The 23,723-nt window shown below is 46.4% G+C and overlaps 1 protein-coding gene across 1 annotated transcript in view; it reads right to left on the reverse strand.

Annotated features, from left to right (window-relative positions):
* CNGB3 (cyclic nucleotide gated channel subunit beta 3) overlaps positions 1 to 23,723 on the reverse strand; it is a 749,182-nt gene that overhangs the window by 287,455 nt on the left and 438,004 nt on the right. The gene's annotated exons all lie outside the window — the stretch shown is intronic.

Genomic DNA, 23,723 nt, shown 5'->3' on the forward strand with positions numbered 1-23,723 from the left:
AAATTTAGCAGTGGCAGTCCTGAGATCCATGAGGATGGTGATATCCTGGAACATAAAAGACTCTTGATCAGTTCACGGGATCCCTTTAATTTACATGCAATTGGAGAGTGTGTGGAAGACCTGTATCAGTTATGGGGAGCCTGCCTACAACTGAGTTAAAACCCTTTGGCCAGTTAAGAACTTGAAAAATTATTCTGGAAGTCAATTTGTCTTGTAAACCTTACTTTGTGTGCCATTTGATTTGTGAGTTGTGGAACACAGCCTCCATATTTGTGTGCTCCAGATAATGAAGTGAAGTAGGGGCAACCAACCAGACATGGGACAATTGCATCGGATAGCCTGAGTTTCTTTTCCCATGAAAGTTGTTCAGTGTTGTCTCTGATCAAGCTAAGAAAACGTCATATAAAATTTACTGGATACATCGTGTTCATCTTCTCACCGGATTTCTTCAGGATCCATTAGATGACTAAGCCTAGACACAGAAATTGTGACTGGGACAAACCTGTCCACCCAATTCATCTATGAATGCCTCCTAGTCAGCGTCACTTGGATTCCAAATTATAGCCTGAGCCTTTTCCATAAAACAGCATTCACTGAGATCTTCCACTTTGCATGTCTGTGATAAGTAGTATCATACCGAGACACCGCCTGCAGGTTAGTCCCAATTGACATTTCCTTCCTCCATAAATATTTTTAAAGATCAAAATCTTGACTTCTCTTGGGCACCAATGTCAGTACTCCATTCTGCACTCGCTGATGGTCCCAATCAAACCTCAAGAACATACTTGGACTTGTTTACAATTTTCAATTTTCTACTAGGTGTCAAATGCCTTCTCAATGAGCAAACATTTTCTTTGCTTAACATTTATCCCATAGCGCATGCAGTCAAACCAGAAACAAAAATTTATTTTGCATAATAAGTGTCAAACTATAGTATAGAGACTAAATGGCCTAGCAATTTCCCCCTCTGATCAGATAGATTTTATACACATAGTATGTATGTATGTTAATGTAAATCCATCAATGCCATTACAGCTTCCATTTCCAGTACTGTTTGTGCCATTTCCTCCATTATACTTATCTGGCAAACAAGAGTCCAAGGTCTGTCAAAATTATTCAAGACTAGAAAGTGACATGGTGTAGAGTTTAGACTGTCAAGGATTGTGATCTTTAAATTTGTACCATTACTCCCCACATCACTGTTGTTTACTGTATGCCTCAGTCTTACAACCCTTTTAAATATTTTCCCACTTGCAGAATTCAATTATTCAAACATACATTTTTGTTTTTTGTTCATGAAAGGTTGCAAGACAAATGAGTCAATAAAAAAATGAAATTCATGCTGTTGTCAAATTTCATTCAGATTGAAATTCATGCTGTTTTCCAATTTCATTCAGTTATGTTATTCCTTACTATTTTTCTCTTTTCATTTCATTTTAGTTTGGACCACTGAATTCTATATTTGTTTAATAATTTTATTGTTTTGATGTTTGAACACACTCAACACCTCACGCAATTTCGTTTAGGATTGACTTGCTGCTCAGGTAAAATTACCAAAGGTGATTCATGACTATTCCTATTGAAACATTTTTGCCTTTCTGGAATAATTTATTTGCACATTAATGAGGGAGAGGTCAGCCACTGCATACATCCAGATTGTTGAATCTAATCCCCTTTAGTCTGCAGGTAGATTTACCCTACCAGAAGATGGTAAAAGTAAACATTTCCGGAGTAGAATTTCATACGTTTCTAATAGCCATGGTTGGGATACTTAAAGAAAAAAAACTGTTAGGAAAGCAATCCATCTTACCTTGTTTCACTAGCTCAGAAGGAAGCTTTGGATTGGCCAGATCCATGCAATCTACAATCAGCTTTGTGCAGTTTATCATATAAGCCAGAACCCTTGAAGCTCTGTGATGAAACTGTATTGGCAAGCAAGCCTTTCATGTCTTGAACCATCAGTAACATGTTTTATTCATGTATTATGACTCTGAAACTCTGTTAAGGTCAGCCAAGTTATTACAAGCTTCAGTATCTTGAACATGCCTCACACTTCATGTCATATAGTACTCTTTTCCACAGGTTACCACTTCATCTGTGATCATCATTATAAAGTAGTATTGAAATAAGTGTTCTCTAGGATAGATTTAACAAGCAAGGTGGCCATGTAACATCCCGAATGAGAACAACCACCTTACTCCTGGATTAGATGTATATGGAAATAAACATGTAGGCTACTTAGATATATCACTGGATGCCATTCTCTAACTCATTTTATGGCCAAAGGTGTGGTGCTTGCAAATCCCTAACATGTAGGAGTGAGGTCTGAGGGCCGAATGGAAGTAAGAGAAAGGGAGATAATCCTGCTTACTTTAGGAAATTGCACCTTTTGGCATAGTTACCCCCCACACTTGTTACCTGATATTTGATGCTAACTTGACTGAGTGTGTACTGGGATGCTGCTAACCAGACCACAACACCAGTGTTCTTTCCCTAAACTGTACCATTGCTTCTACAATTGGCACACCCCTGGCCCACAGCCAGGTTCCTTGTAAAAAGTACCAGTGGTATCAAGGGCCCTGTGGCCAGGGAGGGTCCTTAGGGGCTGCAGTATGTGTTATTCCACCCTCAGGGACCTGTCACCAAATACATGCACATTGCTATTGCAGCTTCTGTATGCTGGTGGGGAGAAAAAGGTAAATTTGACATGGCATCCCTCTCTCAGTGCCATGCCTACAAACCACTGCCTGTGGCATAGGTAAGTGACCCCTCTAGCAGGCTTAACAGCCTTAAAGCAGAGTTCACTACACCACAGGTGAGGGCATAGCTGCATGAGCAATATGCCCTACAGTGTCTGAATCGATTCTTAGTCATTGTAAGTGCAGTGTGGCCATATTACGTACATGGGCTGGGAGTTTGTCATTACGAACTCCATAGCTCCATGATGGCTTCACTGAAGACTGGAAAGATTGGTATCAAACTTCTCAGCTCAATAAAATCACACTGATGCCAGTGTTGGATTTATTGAAAAATCCTAGAGATGTCCCCTGTATTTCACCCAATCCTCTAGTGTAGGGCTGACCAGTCTGTACCATCCTGCCACTACCATACAAGTTTCTGACTCCATGGGGTGAGAGCCTTTGTGCTCTCTGGGGTCAGGAACAATGCCTGCTCTGGGTGGAAGTGTCTCACACCTCCCCCTATAGGAACTGCAGCACTTGGCAGTGAGCCTCAGAGGCTCCTGCTTCCTATTACACTGCCCCAGGGCACTCCAGCTAGTGGAGATGCCTGCACCCTGGACCAGTCCCACCTTTTGGCGGCAGCTCCAGTGGGAAACTTAGTAAACAGCAGGAGGAGTGTCCAGCCCAGCTAGGACCACGCCTAGGGTCCCAGAGCTGAGGTGAACCCCTCCAGGCAGAAATCTCCATCTTGCTTTGGAGGATATTTGCCAATAGAGTTAGGAATGTGCCCCCCTCCCTAAAGGGACAGGGCACAGGAAGGGTGTAGCTACCCTCAGGGACAGTATCCATTGGCTTCTGCCCTCTGACCGCTGTAATACCCCCAAATCTAGTATTTAGGGGCACCCTTGAACCTATTCCTTTAGATTCCTTGCGACTTAACCAGAAGGAGAAGGACTGAAGAGCCGCATGAGCAGAGAAGACTCCAGATGACAATTGACTTGGCCCCAGCCCTGCTGGTCTGTTTGCAGCTTCAAAGAACCCTGCTACAAGAAGACGACTCATTTTGCAGGACCGGCGACCTTCACAAACCCCCAGAGGAATGCCTGCCTACCCAAGGACCAAGATCTCCTGAGGACAGCGGCCCTGTCCACAAAGAAACCTCCAAGAAAGACTCCAGAGCCACCCCCAATCCTCAAGCCCTGCCCACTCTGCACCCAATGCCCACGCATGTGTCCAGGTGGCCCAGCAGTTCAGAGGAGGTCCCCAGGTGATTCTGACCTCGAGGCCAACCTAGGTTGATCCCTCCTGACCAACATGATGATGCCTGCTGCCTAAATCCAGAGGACTCCCAGACTGTGACCTGCTCCAGTGAAGATTTCTTGACGCCTGAAGGTACCCCTGCACTCCTTGTCTCCATAGTTTTCCATTGGGCACCCAACACTAACCTTGATCTCTGCACCTGGCCGGGCCCATGTTGCTGGTGGGACACTCTTGGTGTTTTCCTAAACTTTGCCTTGTGGACACCATAACTCCCGAAGACTGGGATTGTGAGTCAAGTAATTACCTGTGAATTGTGTTACTTTTCCTCCTCTGGGGCTGCATTTCTTTCTATGAGAAATTGATCTTTGTCCACTTTTGGAACTGAAAAGTATTACTTACCTGTAAACTGTTTTATCTGTGAATTCTAAACAAAGTGCATTTGATACTTGAAAGTGATACGTTATTGAAACTGTACTTACCTGCACCAAAGATTCTTCTGGTTCTAGAAATAAAGTAACAAAGTGTATTTTTGATACATATCAACAAATGCTTAGCACTACCCTCTGCTTCATTTTACTGCTCGACCACACTACCACAAAAGAGAGCATTAGCATTACCTACTTTAGCCTCCATAAAGCCTCTTGGGATCCACTGGACTCTGTGTACACTATACCCTACTTTGGTATAGTATATGCACAGCCAGCTTCCTACACTTACCTATGGCTGTTGTTTGGCACCATTGTATTCTTAGATGGGAGTGGTAGGCAGGGAACTTTGAATGTACTACATTGTTAAACTATGTCGTAGTGAAAACTCATGTCTGTTGCCTCTAAAATAACCGCTGGAGCCTATTTTGCTAAGAATTATCTTTGATGGGTGTATAGCCCCATTCTCCGGCCATGTGTTATGTTATGTTTACTTGTGAAGCGCACTATCACCCACAAGGGTACCCTGGTGCTGAACAGATGTGTGTGCCTAGCCATGTCTAGAGTAGGATGGTTAATTTAAAAAACAGGTCTTCGGCTTCTTGCAGATCTCATGTGGCTGAAGACAACTTGTTCCTCTAAGTTAAACACTAACATTTGGGGGTCACATAACTAGTGAGAATGGAAGAGTCTCATATGTTATCAGAATTAACTAGACAAATCACCCCACCATCTAAGAAAGGCCATGCACCACCACCCACAGAATCGAGAAAGCAACATCAATCTGTCAATCTTTTCTGTGTCCGGACCAGGTAAAGTGAAAAAACAATCTAGAGTTTGAAGATAACAGGATGGCTTAATCCATGTTCTCGATTTCATTGAATGGTTTAACAGTCTTCCTCCTCTACATCAGGAACAGGGTTGTATAAGGCAGAACTAAATACCCCAGTAGCTTGTAGCTCTGGGTAGATGAATAGTTATACAGAGGACAGTTTCTCCGAAGACAGAGCCATCATAGCACTTTCAAAGAACCATTGTTCGGTGCGCACGTAGCTTGAAGTATTCTGGGTTTAAAGCAATGCCTCTCTCAGGGCCTATAAAGACAACACAAAGATTTGGATACTTTTGTCAAGCAAGTTTTCCTGGAATGTCTGCAATATGCTATTAAGCCCCTTCTTTGGATACTTTCCACTTTTTACAGGATATTATTGAACTCTTGATCTAAAATATGTTTTCTAAACCGTAGAAATTAAAATGGGCTAGTGGCATACAGCCTTAATAAAATTCTGTGCACACCACAGGAAGCTTGAGAGATGTTGATTCCACAAAGGTTACAGAAGCCATGAAGACCACAGTGTGTTTGGGATCCTGGATAAACTTTGTTTGCTTGACTATAAAACCTACACCATCTTTGAACTTATGATGGCCCTCATGTCCGCAATCAAGCCTTCCTTGACCAATAACAACTGGTTTAGGTATGTTATGATTCTATGAATGCCCAAAGTGTTAACAGAGGCTAAAAGGAAGGCACCTCTACTCCCACAGATCATCATTCAGGTGGATCTACAGCCATATAAATGCTCCACCGTGAATTGGAGTCAAAATACAAGCATCTTTCAAGTACAGTTTCACAAATCAGTTGTCAGTAAGTAAGATGCTATTTGGAAGAAAAACACCCTCCTTTTAAAATGGCTCTAAACTAGAAAACTGCTCAGTTTCCCCAATATTTTTACCAGGAGCTATGCTTAAACTGTTTTCAGGCTAGACACTTGATGTTTGTTGTGTTTGGTCTTTTAGAAAAGGAAACCTTTCTTATTGCACCCTTCTCTTGTAATGACAGTAGAACCTTTTAAACTATGCAAGAACTTGCTGAACCAAAGCACATCTCTGTTGAAAATGACATGAAAAAGAGCATCAAAACATTGAGAATGATCCTGTTAACAGCTTGAAAAACCCAAGATTTGTTGGTATGACAACCTGTTTATGAACTGTGAAAACTGGGTCCCCTCCTGAATCGTGCCCTGATGGTGTAGGTCTCAGAAATTCCCAAAGAGAGACAACCTGACTGAAACCCAGAGCTTACCTTGTGCCTGTTCCTGTTTCAGGTATGACTGTACTCAGATGGGATGATGTAAACTTCTTCCCTGCTGTAAATCTACCATGCTTAATCTCTGTAGCATCTGAAATATGCTCTGGACTGCCACTTGGTCTTGTTTAGATGGAATTAGTCATTGTAGAAATGGGGTCCTTTAAAGAATGTAAGTAAGTGTTAATTCTGACCCTTTTTGCAGGGTAATCCCCAAACCTTTTGCCTCCTTCCTCCTATTTTGTTCCGACCCGTTTTTGTTGGCTATAGGACTCTGGGCACTTTACCACTGCTAACCAGTGCTAAAGTGCATGTGCTCTCTGTGAAAATTGTGCTGGTGATTGGCTTTTCCATGATTGGCATATCTGGTTTACTAGTAAGTCACTAGTAAAGTTCACTAGAGGTGCCCAGAGCCTGTAAATCAAAGGCTACCAAGGGGCCTGCAGCACTGATTGTGACACCCACATGAGTAGCCCTGTAAACATGGCTCAGACCAGCCACTGCAGTGTCTGTGTGTGCAGTTTTAAACTGCCAATTCGACCTGGCAAGTGTACCCACTTACCACACCCAAATCTTTCCTTTTTGTACATGCAAGGCACCCCCAAGGTAGGCCCTAGGTAGCCCCTGGGGCAGGGTGCAATGTATGTAAAAGGTAGGACATGTACTGATGTGTTTTAAATGTCCTGATAGTGAAATACTGCCAAATGTGTTTTTTACTATTGCAAAGCCTATCTCTCCCATAGGTTAACATGGGACTGCCTTTAAATATCTTTTAAGTGCAGTTTCCCATTGAGAGCAGGTAGGAATATGGGAGACTTTTTGGTAAAGTTTTTTTTTTTTTAGGATTGTCAGTTTGAAAATGCCACTTTTAAAAAGTGGGCATTTTCTTGCTTAACTATTCTATGCCTCTGCCTGCCTGTGGCATCCACGTCTGGGTCAGATTGACAGTTGGGTAGTGTCCTGCATATTCTGATGAGTCTCCTGGGCTAGAGTGGGGAGGGAGGAGCTGACACCTGCACCTGAAAGGATAATGCCTGTCCTCACACAATACAGTCTCCGACCCTCAGGTGTGTGCCTGGGGCCGAGCCTGGGCAAGGCAGGATCTTGTTTGCCTACTTCAAAGGCAAAAATGGGTACAAGTAGTGGACCCAAAACCCAAGTCTTTTGTAGCAATTCCGGATCAAGAGGAACATCTGCCAAGGAGATAGGCTTAAGAGTTGGAGGAGGAGTACTGCCCCTTTGCTATGTGTGTTTTGCTGGGTTGCCCTGCAGTTGCTGCTTCGGCCTCAGAGAGGACAAAGACTGGACTTTGCTGTTTATCCTGCTTGTGAAGATTCTCCAAGTGCTTGGGCTGAGCTTGCCTCTTGTTAAGAAGGCTCAGGGACAGCAAAGACTTCACCTACCAGCCTCTGGGTTCACCTGCAGTGCACTCTAACTCACCAGGTGGTGCCTATTCCAGTTTCTAGGCCCTTGGGAGTGAAAGCTGGTTGAAAACCCAAAACAAATGTACCAACTTCGCACAACGCCTGGACTGATGCCACTGCCTGACACCGCAATATTGCCTGCAACTGAAGCCGTGGTCCTCGCTGGAGTGTGACGACCCCGATTGACTTAGAAGGCCTGACACTGCTGCAGCCCTGCTGATGTCCCGAGACCTAGCGAGTCCTGAATGCGTGCCACGATGTTTGTGCCGCCCGACTCCGTGAACCCTGTGAGGTCACCCCACCACATCTTGGTCCACCAGACATTGACCCTGCCGAACATAAGGATCTGACACTTCGCCCCAACGCCGCTTCATCTCTGCTGCTCCGCAGCAAGGACCCAACGCTTTGCATTGACACCTCTACTCCACTGCAGCACCAGAACCAACACTGCACCGGATCCAGCGTCGCCTCGCTTTCCAGACTCCGTGCACCGGCTTGTTGCCTCACTCTCAAAAGGTACAGGCCATTGGCGTCAGTTTGGTGGGAATGACTCCGTCACGACGCCGAAATAACACCAAATTGAATCATTTGTGTTTCTAAGCACTATATTTAAGTTTAATCTTTGAAAATTCATAACCTTGCATGTGTATGTTGATTTTTTGTCGTTTCCATCTTGTTTTACTTAGATAAATATTGGCTATTTTTCTACACTGGTGTTGAGTACTTTGTCGACTTTTCACTGTGTTTCTGTGTGTGATTGTACAAATACTTCACACATTGCTTTTGAGATAAGCCTGACTGTTTGTGCCAAGCTACCAAGGGGGTGAGCAGGGGTTATCTTAGGTGTGTACCCTGACAAGAGTGAGGGTCCCTGCTTGGACAGAGTGCAAGTTGACTGCCAACCAGAGACCTCATTTCTAACACCATGGTATGTCATAGTGTTGATGAGGGTGGTTGAAGAGCTGCTCTAGAGGCATTAAAATGGATTTGGAGATTCTGATTGTTCAAGGTGTAAGGGGCTGTAAAATAAATGACTTGAAACCAATTAACCAGAGAGGAATCTTTAATACAGAATTGGCAACAAGGATAGGATAGGGTGAAATGATAGAACTATTAGGCTATCGGACACTAGAACTTGAATTCAAAGGAATGAAAGTAATGTGTAAACTATACGTAGCAGAAAAAGACCTGTCAGTGCTGGGATGGTTTGACCAGGGGAGTTAGGTGTTATTTTGAATCCCAATAGTATAGATCCTCTGTTGTGTAGCCATTTTAGCCATAGCTCCAGGCACGTTATTTTAACACACTAGGCCAAGCCGCTGTACAATAGCCATTTTACTGTCTTGTTTTATTTTCGGTTTATCTAACTGTTTTTGCCTAGGCCAGCACTCTGTTCTCAAACAAGACATTCTTGCACGGTACATTGCCGGTAAACGTGGTATAAGTTTAGTCTCCAACATTCGTAGAAAACACACATCCTTACGTAGGGACATTTTCCCAGAACATCAGCTGTGTTGTTATAAAACACTTCCTTGTCCCTTACACGTTAGAGGAAGATTCTAGCCAGAGAACCACAACTGTATGCTGATTGCTGAATGCTTCGCTACAGATGCTAACGCAGACCGCAGGCCTTTGCTCAGTTATGGGGGATGATGTCTTCCCAGGGGAACCTGAAGGTTAGAATTAGAGCTTAACATGCTGTGTTCAATCATAGCTTAGGTAGGATTTAGTCCATTGGCAATAGTGACAATATGATAGCGTTATTTTTATGTTTCACTCTTCTCATCACAATTTTAATACTGTCATGTTGTGTCGTCCTGGTTATTGCAGCTCAGGCTTTGCTGTCTAAGATGCAGTTGTTTTGTTAAACTCATTATTAAAACACATACTGCCTCTATTTGTCATTTATATGAGACTAAATGAAACGGATGAGACCTGAGTGACCACGGCTTCCCTGAGAAGCCAAGTATGTCATGCTCTCGGCTGTCCAATCATCCCTATCTTTGAGTAGAGATGAGGCACTGCTAGTTAGCCGGAGCAAAACCCGGATTGGAGCGACAGGCATCACTCACAGTGGGTTAGACTTAGGGGGTTATTACAACTTTGGAGGAGGTGTTAATCCGTCCCAAAAGTGTCGGTAAAGTGACGGATATACCACCAGCCGTATTACGAGTCCATTATATCCTATGGAACTCGTAATACGGCTGGTGGTATATCCGTCACATTTGGGACGGATTAACACCTCCTCCAAAGTTGTAATAACCCCCTTAGTCTCCCACACCGCGGGCAATTCTGCTGCTCAAAATTTAGTAGTCTCATTAGAATAATGGGAGCCTATGCGACACCTCTATTGATAGTAATTACATCACTGATGTCATTAAGCAATTACTAGAGAGGTATCTAATGGTATTTTCAGATAAGTTAGGTTGTTTGAATGATTTGTGTCATAAAATAGAACTAAAAGCAAGTGCCAAACCGTACACTCATAAAGTACGGCATGTAGTTTTCCATTGGAGATAAGGTTTCCCTTGAATAGAAAGATTAATGCAAGATGGTATAATTGAACAGGTAGACTCAGCAGAATTGGTTTCTCCATTGGTGGTTGTTAGACAAGCAAACGGAAAGGTTAGTTTGTGTGTTGACCTGGGAGAATGATTAAAAATATAATGGTTGACCAATACTCCATGCCAAAAATTTATGAGATGTTTGCAGATCCCAGAGAAATGAGTTAGTTTTCTACATTAGATTTAAAATCTGTATTCCATCAGGTGATGTTACACACAGACAGTAGAAAATTAACAACATTTATCACACTAGTAAGGTGTTTCCAATTCTTGTGAGTGCCTTTTGGGTTAGCATCAGCAGCAGCAATGTTTCAAAGGCTAATTAATAATTTATTGATAAATATCAGGGGAGTAATGTTTGTCCAAGATGATGTGTTGATCGTGGGAAAAACAAAGGAAGAGCACGATATGAAATTAAAAGAAGTGTTAGCATTTTTTTTTTTTTTAAAGGACTTAGAATGGAATATGGAACATGTAAATTAGCGATGAGAGAGGTAAATTATCTAGGGCACAAGTTATGTGGTGAAGGAATAAAACCAAAACAAGAGTTAGTAAAAGCTATTCAGTGTGCTCCTGCTCCCCAAAACAAAGATGATGTGAGAGCCTTTTTAGGCTTGGTAGATTTCTATGCGAAATTTGTGAGAAATGTTTCTGAAAAAACATATGCTATTAGACTTCTTCTTAAAAATAAAGTAAAATTCTTGTGGTCGACAGAATGTCCTGAAGAATTTATGAAACTTAAAAAGGAAATAAATAATGCACCATTTTAAAGGGGTTTGATCCAGCTTCTAAATATGCTAGGTAGCTCAAAAAGTGTGGGTGCAGTTTTATCTCAATATGATGAGAAGAATAGTGAATAGATTGTCGGTTTTGCGTCACAAGCTTTATCCAAGACAGAGGAAAAATATTTGGTCATAGAAAGAGAAATACTTGTGTGTATATGGGGTTTAAATCATTTCCGTCAGTTTGTGTGGGGGTACAAAGTAACAGTAAAGAGGGATCACAAACCATTAACCAAGGTACTTACTACTTCTTGGCTACATAAGGCGTCACCCAGATTAGCCAGAATGTCCATAAAACTATTAGATTTTAATTATGAGCTACAATATATACCTGGTATTAGGAATAGGGTAGCTGACCTTTTAAGTCATATGCCTTTAACTTCTTATAAAACAGAAGAGACAGGTGTGGAAGAAGAGTGTGTGGCTGGAATATTTGATGAAGGAATGGTTGGGATAAATGAACATGAATGGAGAGTAGCAATGGAAGTTTACAAAGAACTGCAAAAAATACTGTATATGAGAATAATGGTTGACCAGAACAAAATAAATTAAGCCAAATGGATTGAAGTTTTTGGGAGATATGCAATGAACTAAGTGAGGAACAAGGTTTGTTATTCAGATGTGGAAAATGTGTTCCACCAATGTCTTCACAAAGTAAAATCATTAAATGATGTCATGAAGGAGTCTTAGTCATTTCAAAGACCAACATAAGGACAAAGAGTATTTATTGGTAGCCTGGATTAGATAGTGACATTGAAAAATTGATTTGTGAATGTGTTGATTGCAGTAGATTAGACAAAATGCAAAAAACACACAATCCACCATTATAACGAAGGGTTACCTAAATATATAACATCTGACAATGGTCCACAATTCAAGGCGGAGGCATTCAAAACATTTTTGGACAGGAATGGCATTATTCATAAATCAACTTCAGGATATTATCCTGAAGGGAATGGTTTAGTGGAACAGTTCACCCGTGTTATAAAGGGGACAATACAATGAGCTACCAGTGGCACTTTGAATTGGGAAATGGAAGTAAACAAAAATTATTTGGTCTTACAGAATAACTCCTAGCAACAGTACTGGGAAAAGCCGCTTTTGCGATAATGAGTGGTCAGGAACCCATTAGTAAAGATGTAGCATAGTTATCTGCAAGCAAAGTATGGTCTCCAGAGAATGTAAAACAAAAGAGTGTAGCTGCTAAACAAACGTATAAAGAATAGTACAATAAGAAACAGAATGTCAAAGTAGTACAAATTGAAATTGGTAAATGGGTCAAAGTAAAAAAAGACAGGAAAGTACGTAAAGGTGAAAGTACATTTTTGGACCCTATGAAAGTGTGTAAATTATTCTGTAACTCGGCGCTCCTTAGTGATGGAAAGGTGTGGCATATGAGTCCTTTGGCTAAATGTAGACAAGAATATTACAAAGTGAACCAAAGAAATTGTGGCTGGATGAAAGAAGACAATTTGGCACCATGTAATAACAAGGGTGGTGTGAATCAGGAAACAATAAGTAATTAATGAATCCGCAGAGTTGTGTGCAAGAAAGAGACAAGAATAGTGTGTCAAGGGAAAACAGAAATAAAATGGGCAGATATGATAGGCGCATAATTATGCCTATGAAATTAAAAGACTATGGCCCTCATTACACCATTGGAGGTAAATCCCGCTTACTACTGTGCAGAAGACCGCCAACACACACCTGCGGCGGTGGAATTCCGCTACAGCTATTACGATCCATAGGCCCGTCACACCAAAGGTCAGTGATAAACTGGCGATAACAAAACTGACACCATCACGCCAACAGGAATACGCCCACACTATCACGACCCACGAATCCACGCGGCGGTCTTTCCATTGGCGGTACACACTGCTGCGCTCAAAGTACACACACATTTACAAAACACAACCACATTGGACAATTCGAAATACACACACCTGATACACATACACACACCACTCCCACACACTCAATACAATATAAAACACCCACCCACATCACCCATAAGCCCCTACGACAAAAATTGAGAAAGAAGCCCAGAGAGAGACACCACCATCAACAATACTAGCATCCACAGGCACACAACACCATCACTCACACAACATCCACGCACCTCACACAACACACACAAACACATGCCCTCACACATCACAACACACACCACCTCACACATCACCCACACCACACCATGGCACCGCAAAGACACCCCAGGTTCTCTGAGGAGGAGCTCAGGGTCATGGTGGAGGAAATCATCCGGGTAGAGCCACAGCTATTCGGATCACAGGTGCAGCACACCTCCATAACTAGGAAGATGGAGCTATGGCGCAGAATCGTAGACAAGGTCAACGCAGTGGGACAGCATCCAAGAACTAGGGATGACATCAGAAAGAGGTGGAATGACCTATGGGGGAAGGGTGTGTTCCATGGTCTCAAGACACCAGATTGCAGTTCAGAGGACTGGCGGTGGACCCCCATCCACTCCCCCACAACTAACAACATGGGAGGAACAGGTCTTGGCTATACTGCATCCTGAGGGCCTCGCAGGAGTAGCAGGAGGAATGGATTCTGGTAAGTCAAATCTTAACTATTACATCCCCCACCCTACCTGTATGCTATCACATACCCCACCCTCACCCCCATCACTCCTCCTCAATGTCCCACTATCACAACCCACACATCCCAACACCAAGCCTGGCATGCAACACCAAAGCATGGACACCCATCACCAAAGCATGTCCACTACAGATCCCCACACAGATCCCCAAACCAATTATCACTCCATGTCCTACACAAGAATGCAAGCACTGGAGTACAGGGTCACCCACCCATTGCACACGATGGCACACACAGATGCAATAATCATGCCTTTAAATCCCTGCAGGACCCCTACCCAACGTCACCGGACAGGAGGTTCCAGACATGTCCACTCCCCCCACAGAAGAGGCCCACAGTGATGACCGCAGCTCTGTCCAACTGGATCAAGATGACCAGCCAGGCCCATCTGGGACCTCGGGACAGTTGGTTCCCCTGACACTGGCACAAGCCACCACAGAGCCTCCCCCCTCAGGAAACACCAGCACAGCACCCACCCAGCGAGCCTATCCCTCTGTCCCCAGGACACATCAAGCAGCAGTGTGTCGACCACTACAGGGAACCCAGGCAAACCCACCAACCCAATAAAATCATGGACCTGGGGGCAGTGGAAGTGGGCACACGGTTCAGGGGACTGAGGCACAAGATAACAGGGGAACTGGGAGGACTGCTGTGCGACAGGGGGAGGACAGGCCCAGGGAACCCATTCTCCATTAGGCCCTCTCCAACATCATGGGAGCGTACCATAATTCCCAGGAGACGATGGCAACAGTACTGGCCAAGTTTCAGGAGACCCAGCGGCTGCAGGAGGAACAGTATTTGGGGATCAGGGAGGAACTTAGGTCCATCAGCACCACCCTGGTCACCATTGTAGTGGTGCTGAAGGACCTTGTGAACACCAGGAGGGACACTGTGGCACAACAAGGGGCCCCTGACACTAGCCTGGATGATGAACAGCCCACCACCTACGCCGGCGGTAGTGGACAGGAGGCACCGCCACAGGACCACAACACCAGCACCCCACCCCCTGCAGAAGGAAAACCACCCCGCAAACGGTCCCTGAGATCCAGGACAAAGACAGAGAACAATGCCAAGACCCCCGCCAGGAAATGAGACCCCCCCTGAATGTCATCCCTCTGTCCCACTTCATCACCCTGTCCATCCATCAACTGCCCCAGCTCCATTTCCCATGCCCCTTTGGACAAAGCACCTGTGAGACTAATAGACTGGACTCTGTCATGGACATTCCTCCGCCATCACCCCTGTCCATTTTACAACCCCCTCCACTATTTTGCACTGAAATAAACACCCTTGAATCACAAAACAAGCTGGAGTCAGTCTGTGCTTTCACAAATGTGTATTTGCAATAACTATGGAATATAGCAATGTCGATTATATTGTCAACATACCGATGTAACACAGCTCTAGTCCATGAGGTAATATAGCAGAGGTCACACAGTGGGACCCACATCTGTGTAATGGAAAGGCAAAGTGACAAGTCAAGGTCCATACACTGGGTGAAAGTGACTGACATATGATAGGTCTAACAATTGTATGAGAGGTGTGAGAAAGTGACATCTTCTTACCTGTGTCTCACTGGAAGTATTGCTGGATAACGTTGTTTCTGTTGTCGATATCCTCTTCTTCTGCCTCCTCTTCTTTACTGTCCACAGGCTCCACAGCTGCCACAAGACCTCCTTCTGGACCATCCTCCTGCAGAAAAGGCACCTGTCGTCGCAATGCCAGGTTGTTCAGCATCCAGCAGGCCACGATGATCTGGCACACCTTCTTTGGTGAGTAGTAGAAAGAACCACCTGTCATATGGAGGCACCGAAACCTGGCCTTCAGGAGGCCGAAGGTCCTTTCGATCACTCTCCTAGGTCGCCCATGTGCCTCATTGTAGCGTTCCTCTGTCTGCCCTTGTCCTGGGATTTCTCACTGGGGTCAGTAGCCATACAGGTTGGAGTCACCTGCAAAAGTCGAGGGACAACTGTTAGACACACACTTACCCTTAGGGACAACCCCAGACCCAGACAACTATTCACAGGGTATAGGGTCCTTGTCCTCACCTATTAGCCACACACGGTCCCTCTGGAGTTGCCCCATCACATAAGGGATGCTGCTATTCCTCAGAATGTAAGTGCCATGCACTGAACCAGGAAGCTTGGCATTCACATGGGAGATGTACTGGTCGGCCAAATACACCATCTGCACATTTTCTTAATGGTAGCTCTTCCGGTTTCTGTACACCTGTTCACTCCTGCGGGGGGTACCAAGGCCACATGTGTCCCATCAATGGCACCTATGATGTTGGGGATATTTCCCAGGGCATAGAAGTCACCTTTCACTGTTGGCAAATCCTCCACCTGAGGGAAAACAATGTAGCTGCGCATGTGTTTCAGCAGGGCAGACAACACTCTGGACAACACGTTTGAGAACATAGGCTGGGACATCCCTGATGCAATGGCCACTGTTGTTTGAAAAGACCCACTTGCCAGAAAATGGAGTACTGACAGGACCTGCACTAGAGGGGGGATTCCTGTGGGATGGCGGATTGCTGACATCAGGCCTGGCTCCAACTGGGTACACAGTTCCTGGATTGTTGCACGATCAAGTCTGTAGGTGACTATTACGTGTCTCTTTTCCATTGTCGACAGGTCCACCAGCGGAATGTACACCGGAGGATGGCGCCATCTCACCACCTGCCCCAGGGGACGTGCCCTATGGACGAGAACAGCGAGCAGAGAGTCAGCCAACACTGAGGTATAACTAAATGTCAGTAGCAAACATTTGTAAATCCGCATTGTGCCTGTTACTGTGTGTATGCAAGGCCTAGATAGGTGTGACGCAGTTAATATTAATGCCATGTGGCCCCCTGAAATGGCTGCTGCCTGACCTGTAAGGTGGGACAAGGGGATATGAGGTAACAGCGCTGGCGTTCTACACCGTCGCGGTAGGCGGTCAAAGACCGTAGCACAATCCTGCATTGGTTAACATTGGACCCTATGGGTCCCAGGATCCAATGACGATGTGCACCGGCGGTGATGGTACGCACACCCGCGGACGTGACCGCCATTTTCTGTCTGTTCACTCACTTGATACCTGTCCTTCGACAAGAGAGGACCTACACTGCAAGTGCTGCTGTGACCTCAGTCTGGAAGCGACGATGGCTCATGTGTCTGGGAAAAGGGCACCTGCCTTCACTTCGAAGGAGATGCAGAAGTTAGTGGATGGGGTCCTCCCCCAGTACACGCTTCTCTACGGTCCTCCAGACAAACAGGTGAGTACACTGTGAGCATGATGCATGGGCAATGCCTGTTTGAAGTGGTGTAGATGGAAGATACATGGGGGGGACTGAGGCCTGCATGTGCGGACGGTGAGTGTATGTGTGTCAGGGCAAGGGTGGGAACGTGGGTCCATGACTGTGACGGTCCGGACGGTTAAAGTTTTTCCTTTTCCCCTGTACTATTCCTCTAGGTCAGCGCACACCAGAAGAAGGATATTTGGTGTGCCATCGCCAAGGACGTCCGGACCCTGGGGGTCCACCACAGACGGAGCACCCACTGCAGGAAACGATGGGAGGACCTTCGCCGCTGGAGCAAGAAGACGGCGGAGGCCCAGCACACCATGACCCCCATGGGAGGGATGCCCATCGAACCATGACCCCCCTGATGTTCCGGATCCTGGCGGTGGTGTATCCAGAGTTGGATGGGTGCTTGAGGGCATCACAGCAGCCACAAGGGGGTGAGTACCGTCACATCCATCTGACTCTGCGCGCATTAAGAGGTGTCTGGGTGGGGGAGGTGGGCAGTGGGTTACCCTAGGCCGCTTTGTAGGCAAGGACCCTTTGTGAGGCAGGCTATGTGGCACCTCAACCCCACCAGTGGTAAGAGCCATCTACACCTAGTCAGGCTCCTGTGACTTCCATGTGTGCAGCATTCGGGCATAGGCCTTGTACCCCATGGCCCTGTGATTACTCTAAGAACTCTAAGTGCATGGCGTAGTGCAGAGGGCTGCTGTGTTTGTAGTGTCCGCCAACTGTAGTGGTATTGCATGTACTGAACATGTCTTTCTTCTGTCTTCCCCCCCCCCCCTTTTGTGGTCTCTATGTTCTTGTGTGCAATAGCATCGTCAGGCGGAGGAGCAGTGGCACCAGAGCAGGAGGCAGCTGCATCCCACTTGGTACTGGAGGGCGAGACAACAGAGTCTGAAGCCACCAGTGGGACGGAGGGTGAGGGGAGCTCCACGGCAGGGACAGGAGGTGACTTCAGTGACAGCGACTCCTCCTGTGATGGGAGCTCCCTTGCGGTGGCAGCAACATCTGTGCCCCCCTGCATCAACAGGTACAGCCGCCACATCCCCTACCAGCACCGCGCTCCCAGCAGCCCCTCAGCGTGTGTCCTATGGCCGCTCACCCAGGAGGGTGGGCATCTCCTTCGCCCCAGGCACCTCAGGCCCTGCCCCAGACAGCCCTGCTGCCCTCAGTGAGGAGGCTATTGACCTCCTGAGATCCCTCACTGTTGGGCAATCTACCATTGTGAATGCCATCCAGGGTGTCGAGAGGCATTTGGAACAAACAAATGCATACATGGAGGGCATTCATTCTGGCCAGGCAGCCCAACAGAGTGCATTTCAGGCTCTGGCCTCAGCACTGATGGCAGCCATTGTCCATGTGTCCAGCCTCCCCCTCCAACTTCCTCCACCCAGACCCAATCCCCTGTACCTCAGCCTATCCCAAGCACACCATCAGACCAGCATGCACACACCTCATCACAGAAGGGTGGCTCAGGCAAACATAAGCTCCACACATCCCACAGGCACTCACACAAGCATCATTCCCATGCAGATTTATCAACATCCACTGCCTCCACTGTGTCCCCCACCTCCACGTCTTCCTCCTCCCTCCCAGTCTTGTCTCCACTCACACCTGCATGCACTACATCCTCAGCCACTACCTCCATCACCAGCACGCCCATCAGCACACACCGCTCACGTGCGCTCACCACCCCACTACCATTTACACATCCCCTGTGTCCTCTACCAGTGTGTCTGTGAGCCCACCTCCCAAAATACACAAACGCAGGCACACACCCACCCAACAGCCTTCCACCTCACAACAGCCTCCAGCCCATGCACCTTCACCCAAATACAGCATTCGTACACCTCCTACAACCACTACCTCTTCCTCCACTCCGAAACCCCCTCCATCTACCAGTCCCAGTGTGTCTAAAAAACTTTTCCTGTCTAACATTGACCTCTTCCCTACACTTCCCCCCCTCGTCCGTCCCCCAGGGACAGGCTTTCCAGGTCCCAACCCAGAACCTCAGCCACCACATCACCGGGCACAGTGGTCCCAGCAACAGCGGGCTTTTGGAGTGCGCCAAGCATCAGGGCAGCCAGTGTGCCACGTAGCGAGGGCAAGGACATTCCGCCACCTGCGAAAGTAAAAAAGTTGCCCAAATCCCGGAGGGAGAAGGCGAAAACACTTGCCACCCAGGGCTCGGGGAAAACGAAAGGGGATGGTGGCAAGACAGCTGCGCCACCATCCAAGGTGGGAAAGGGCCAGAAAATCAATGGCAGGTCAGGAGAGGGCATGGTGGCACCGACTATGGGACCAGTGTCACACCTTCTGTCCACGTCGACGCCAACCGGTACGGCGGAGAAGACCGCCACCTGCACCGCCACATGCACCGCCACTGACCACTGAGCCCACCACCAGCACTGCAGTCACTGAGTCCACCACCAGCAGTGCCACCAGCACCGCTGCCACAGAGTCCGCCACCAGCACCGCTGCCAGAGTCCGCTGCCAGCACCGATGCCACAGAGTCCACCGCAAGCACCGCAGCCACAGAGTCCGCCACCAGCACCAATGCCACAGAGTCCGCCGCAAGCACCACTGCCACAGAGTCTACCACAAGCACTGCTGCCACAGAGTCCGCCACCAGCACCGATGCCACAGAGTCCACCGCAAGCACCGCTGCCACAGAGTCCGCCTCCAGCACCGATGCCACAGAGTCCACCACAAGCACCACCAGCGGCCCGCAACATCCTGAGCCAGTGGCACCACCGCAGACATGGCTGCCATCCCCAGTGGTCAGTCGACCGAGTCTGGTGGTCAGTTCCAGGAGCCTGGGAAGCTTCCATGATGCACCACCTCTAGTTGAGAAAAGCATCCACTACCTCTGTCCTTGGCAGGATGAAGCACTCTGGGCACAAAGCCCCCTCTAGAACCAGTGGAGTATCACATCCACTACCTCTGTCCTTGGCAGGATGAAGCCCTCTGGGCACAAAGCCCCCTCCTGAACCAGTGTAGAAAGGCATCCACTACCTCTGTCCTTGGCAGGATGAAGCACTCTGGGCACAAAGCCCCCTCGAGAACCAGTGGAGTATCACATCCACTACCTCTGTCCTTGGCAGGATGAAGCACTCTGGCAACAAAGCCCCCTCCAGACCAGTGGAGAAAGGCATCCACTGGAGTATCACATCCACTACCACAGTCCTTGGCAGGATGAAGCACTCTGGGCACAAAGCCCCCTCCAGAACCAGTGGAGTATCACATCCACTACCTCTGTCCTTGGCAGGATGAAGCACTCTGGGCACAAAGCCCCCTCCAGAACCAGTGGAGAAAGGCATCCACCTGGGAGACTGTGGCTTTGCACTCCCCAGTATACAGCAGTGGGCAAACCACCCACTGGAGAGACTTGAGAGACTGTGGCTTTGCACACCCGGGATTAAGCAGTGGGCAGCCCACCCAATGGAGAGACTTGGGAGACTGTGGCTTTGCACTCCCCATGATACATCAATGGGCATGGAGCCCCCTCGTGGAGCAGTGGTGTTATGCACTCATCCGGCTGAGGTGCCCCCCCTTCCCTTCCCCCTGAGGTGCCTGTTTCTTTTTGATCTGATGCCCCTGCAGTGTTCTCTCCGTTTGAATCGAGTATCGAGTGTGGGCCTCGCCCATGCATTTTGGGCTCAGTGGTCCACGGACAATTACTGGTGCACTATCAGGACTTGTGTAGTTGGTGTACATAATTGTATATACTGTATTTCGAGTTCTGACTACTGTTTTTTTCATGATTTTAATCGTTCAACTCATTTCCTTTTGTCCTTTCGTTCTTGAAGGGGGGGTGGAGGGGTGTAAATGTAATGTTGCAGCATGTATTTGTGTGTATGTTGTAGTAGGTGAGGGTGGGGGTGTTGCGTGTTGCGTGTGTGTGTCATTCTCTTTTCTCTCCCCCTTCCCCTGTGTTGTAGGTGCAGTACTCACCGTGGTCGTCGTCGCCGTCTTTGTTGCTCCTGATAAAGGAGCAGGAATGCCATTGAGGGAGTATTTGGAGTTCTGGCTCCATGGCGTCCTGGTTCCTCGTGGGGTGTGGAGAGGTGACTGTTTTCCCTTCCAAGTCCTGTTTCCACCGTGTTTTTGTTCGCGTTGGTTCCGCCCCGGAAAAGGTGGCGGATTGCCCTCTCATAATAGTGTGGGCGGTACACTGTCTTCCGCCTGTCTGTTGGCGGTGACCGCCAAGCTGTTTGTTTCTACCGCCGTGGTGGTCGAAGTGTTAAAGTGGCTGTCTATGTTGGCGCTTTCCGCCATGGTCGTGATTAAAAAAAAAAATCCGCCGGCCTGTTGGCGGTATTACCGCTGCTTTAACACCGACCTCCAGGGTTGTAATGAGGGCCTATGTATGTATATAGGAAGGCTTATTATCATCATTCATATATTTGAATAATCAAAATTTGTACTGTAATATGATTTACGTTATAAGCATTTAGTTTAGTTTAATTAGTATATGGGTTACTATGGGGAACTTTGAATGTATGTGTTTATTAAGGGGAAAATGTGTGGTAATGGGATCCTTTAGAGAATGTACGTAAACGTACATTCCATAGTATGTCATAGTGTTGAGGAGGGAGTAGAACCTTTAACTGGTAGTTGAAGAGCTGCTCTGCAGGCGTTAAGGCTGCTTTGGGGATACTGCTTGTTTAAAGTGTAAGGGGCTGTAAAATAAATGACTTGAAACCAATTACCCAGAGAGGAATCGTTATTACAGTCATGAGTGGGAATACTACCAATATCCTCACCCCTCGGACAATCCTATATTGTATCCATAGTGTCCCTGTAGCTTTGTGGTGGAGCGCTGCTTCTCTAATGTTGGCATTGCTTAAGAAATATATTGTTAAAATTATCCATTGACTGACTCAAGACACAATCAGCCTCAGATACTAAAGATCTGGATAACAAAGCCACGGCATCAAATATTTTTTCTGCAAATTTATGTAAGAATTGACCTAACCCGGCTTATGTTTAAAAAATTTTTTTTTTTCAACAGTCGCACTGTATACAATATAACATGACAGCACACATGCTAGCAACATATAAGTCATAGCAATACAGTCCAGTACCACCATCTGTGAGATGGGAACATAAAAATGCAGTACTCCTGCAGTAGAGGCCAAGGCCTTCTTCATCGGGTAGCACTGGAGGAATTACCAACCCTATGTCTCCGAGTTTCAACGTGCGGTTTTGCAGGCATGTTGTGTTGCGAAAGTATGTTACTGGAGCAAGTTAAAACTCCATTAATGCATTAACCAAAGCAAAACACAACTACAAATCAACAAATAACAGTAGTGGAAGCAACTAACCAGCGCATGTTCGTCCTCTCTGGGACATCGTCCATTAGGAGGGGTGGCAGGGCCTGGTCATCCCCCACATTCAGGAAGGGGGGCCAGGGAGGCAAAGATTTGATGGTCTGAGGATATTTTTAGCCCCATGGGAACTGCCTTGCCCCATACCGCTCTCAGAAGCAGCGGTGGGTGCATGTATAGACGCACCTCCAGTCACTCCACACACCCTCAGTACCTCACACATGAATCCACCCCCCACTCACACAAGCTTCTTTTAAAACTTTGAAAGAAAGGAGTCAAATGAAGTTTCCACCGAACAGAATAGCTCAGAATAAGCAGACATAAGAGACATATGGAAGCACATGAAAACGAGCGTCTCAGTGAATTTTAGGGTCACCTTTGTGCAGTTGATTACAAGACTATCTAGAGCTTATAGAAGCCTTTCAATTTCTGACATTTGCACAACTAAACCCTTTCTATTCTGGGCCATCACAATATATTGTCAAGGCACCCTGTAATTTTGAAAGATTAGAAGCAGAAAAAGAAAACATTCCTATTGTGTCCTTCTGTGTTAGTACTAAGACCTCATCTTCAATTACCTCTTTTCTCTTTGAATCAAAGCAGAACACTGATGAGAGCTGAAAGAGTTGACTGACAAATTGCAGTGCAAAATTTTACTTTTTCTTGGGCTAGAAAAGCTACATGGTGGCTAGTAATGCCTCCGAATAACAAATGATTATCACCGTGTGCATTGCTATGGGAAGTCCCATAAGTAAAGCTATGAGGCCTTTTAGTGCAGAAGGACAGTAGCAGAGACTCAGAAGTCAAAGTTTACCTGTGGCTGCCCTGGGCAGGATTAGAGTCGAGCTCTTGTGGTTAATGATTTCGCTCATGGCACAAGCAATACCAATGACCTTGAAAAATACACATCTAGATTTTCAAAGTAAAAAAAGCCGGCCCCACCTGTTCCACACAATTGAAAAACATAACACTCTGCATTGAAAGGCTCTCTACAGATCTTGTTCTCAGTAGGAGAATCAAATTCTTTAGATGCCATCTCTGTAGCCTTGCGGTGGGTGCATAGTAGCTCAGAAATCCTTCTCTAAGAAGACAAGGTTATGTTGGTGGGGTTTAGAAATATATGGATGTTGGACCCATTTACTGACTTCCCCTCCATTTGAACAGAATCATGTTCAGAGACCTTCACATGTAAATTGATGATTGTGTAAACAGAGCAGTTTTCCCTGGACTTTGGACAATAGGCTTTGGAAACCCTTTTTC

Source organism: Pleurodeles waltl, chromosome 2_2 (assembly GCF_031143425.1).
Source record: "Pleurodeles waltl isolate 20211129_DDA chromosome 2_2, aPleWal1.hap1.20221129, whole genome shotgun sequence".
NCBI classification, from domain to species: domain Eukaryota; kingdom Metazoa; phylum Chordata; class Amphibia; order Caudata; family Salamandridae; genus Pleurodeles; species Pleurodeles waltl.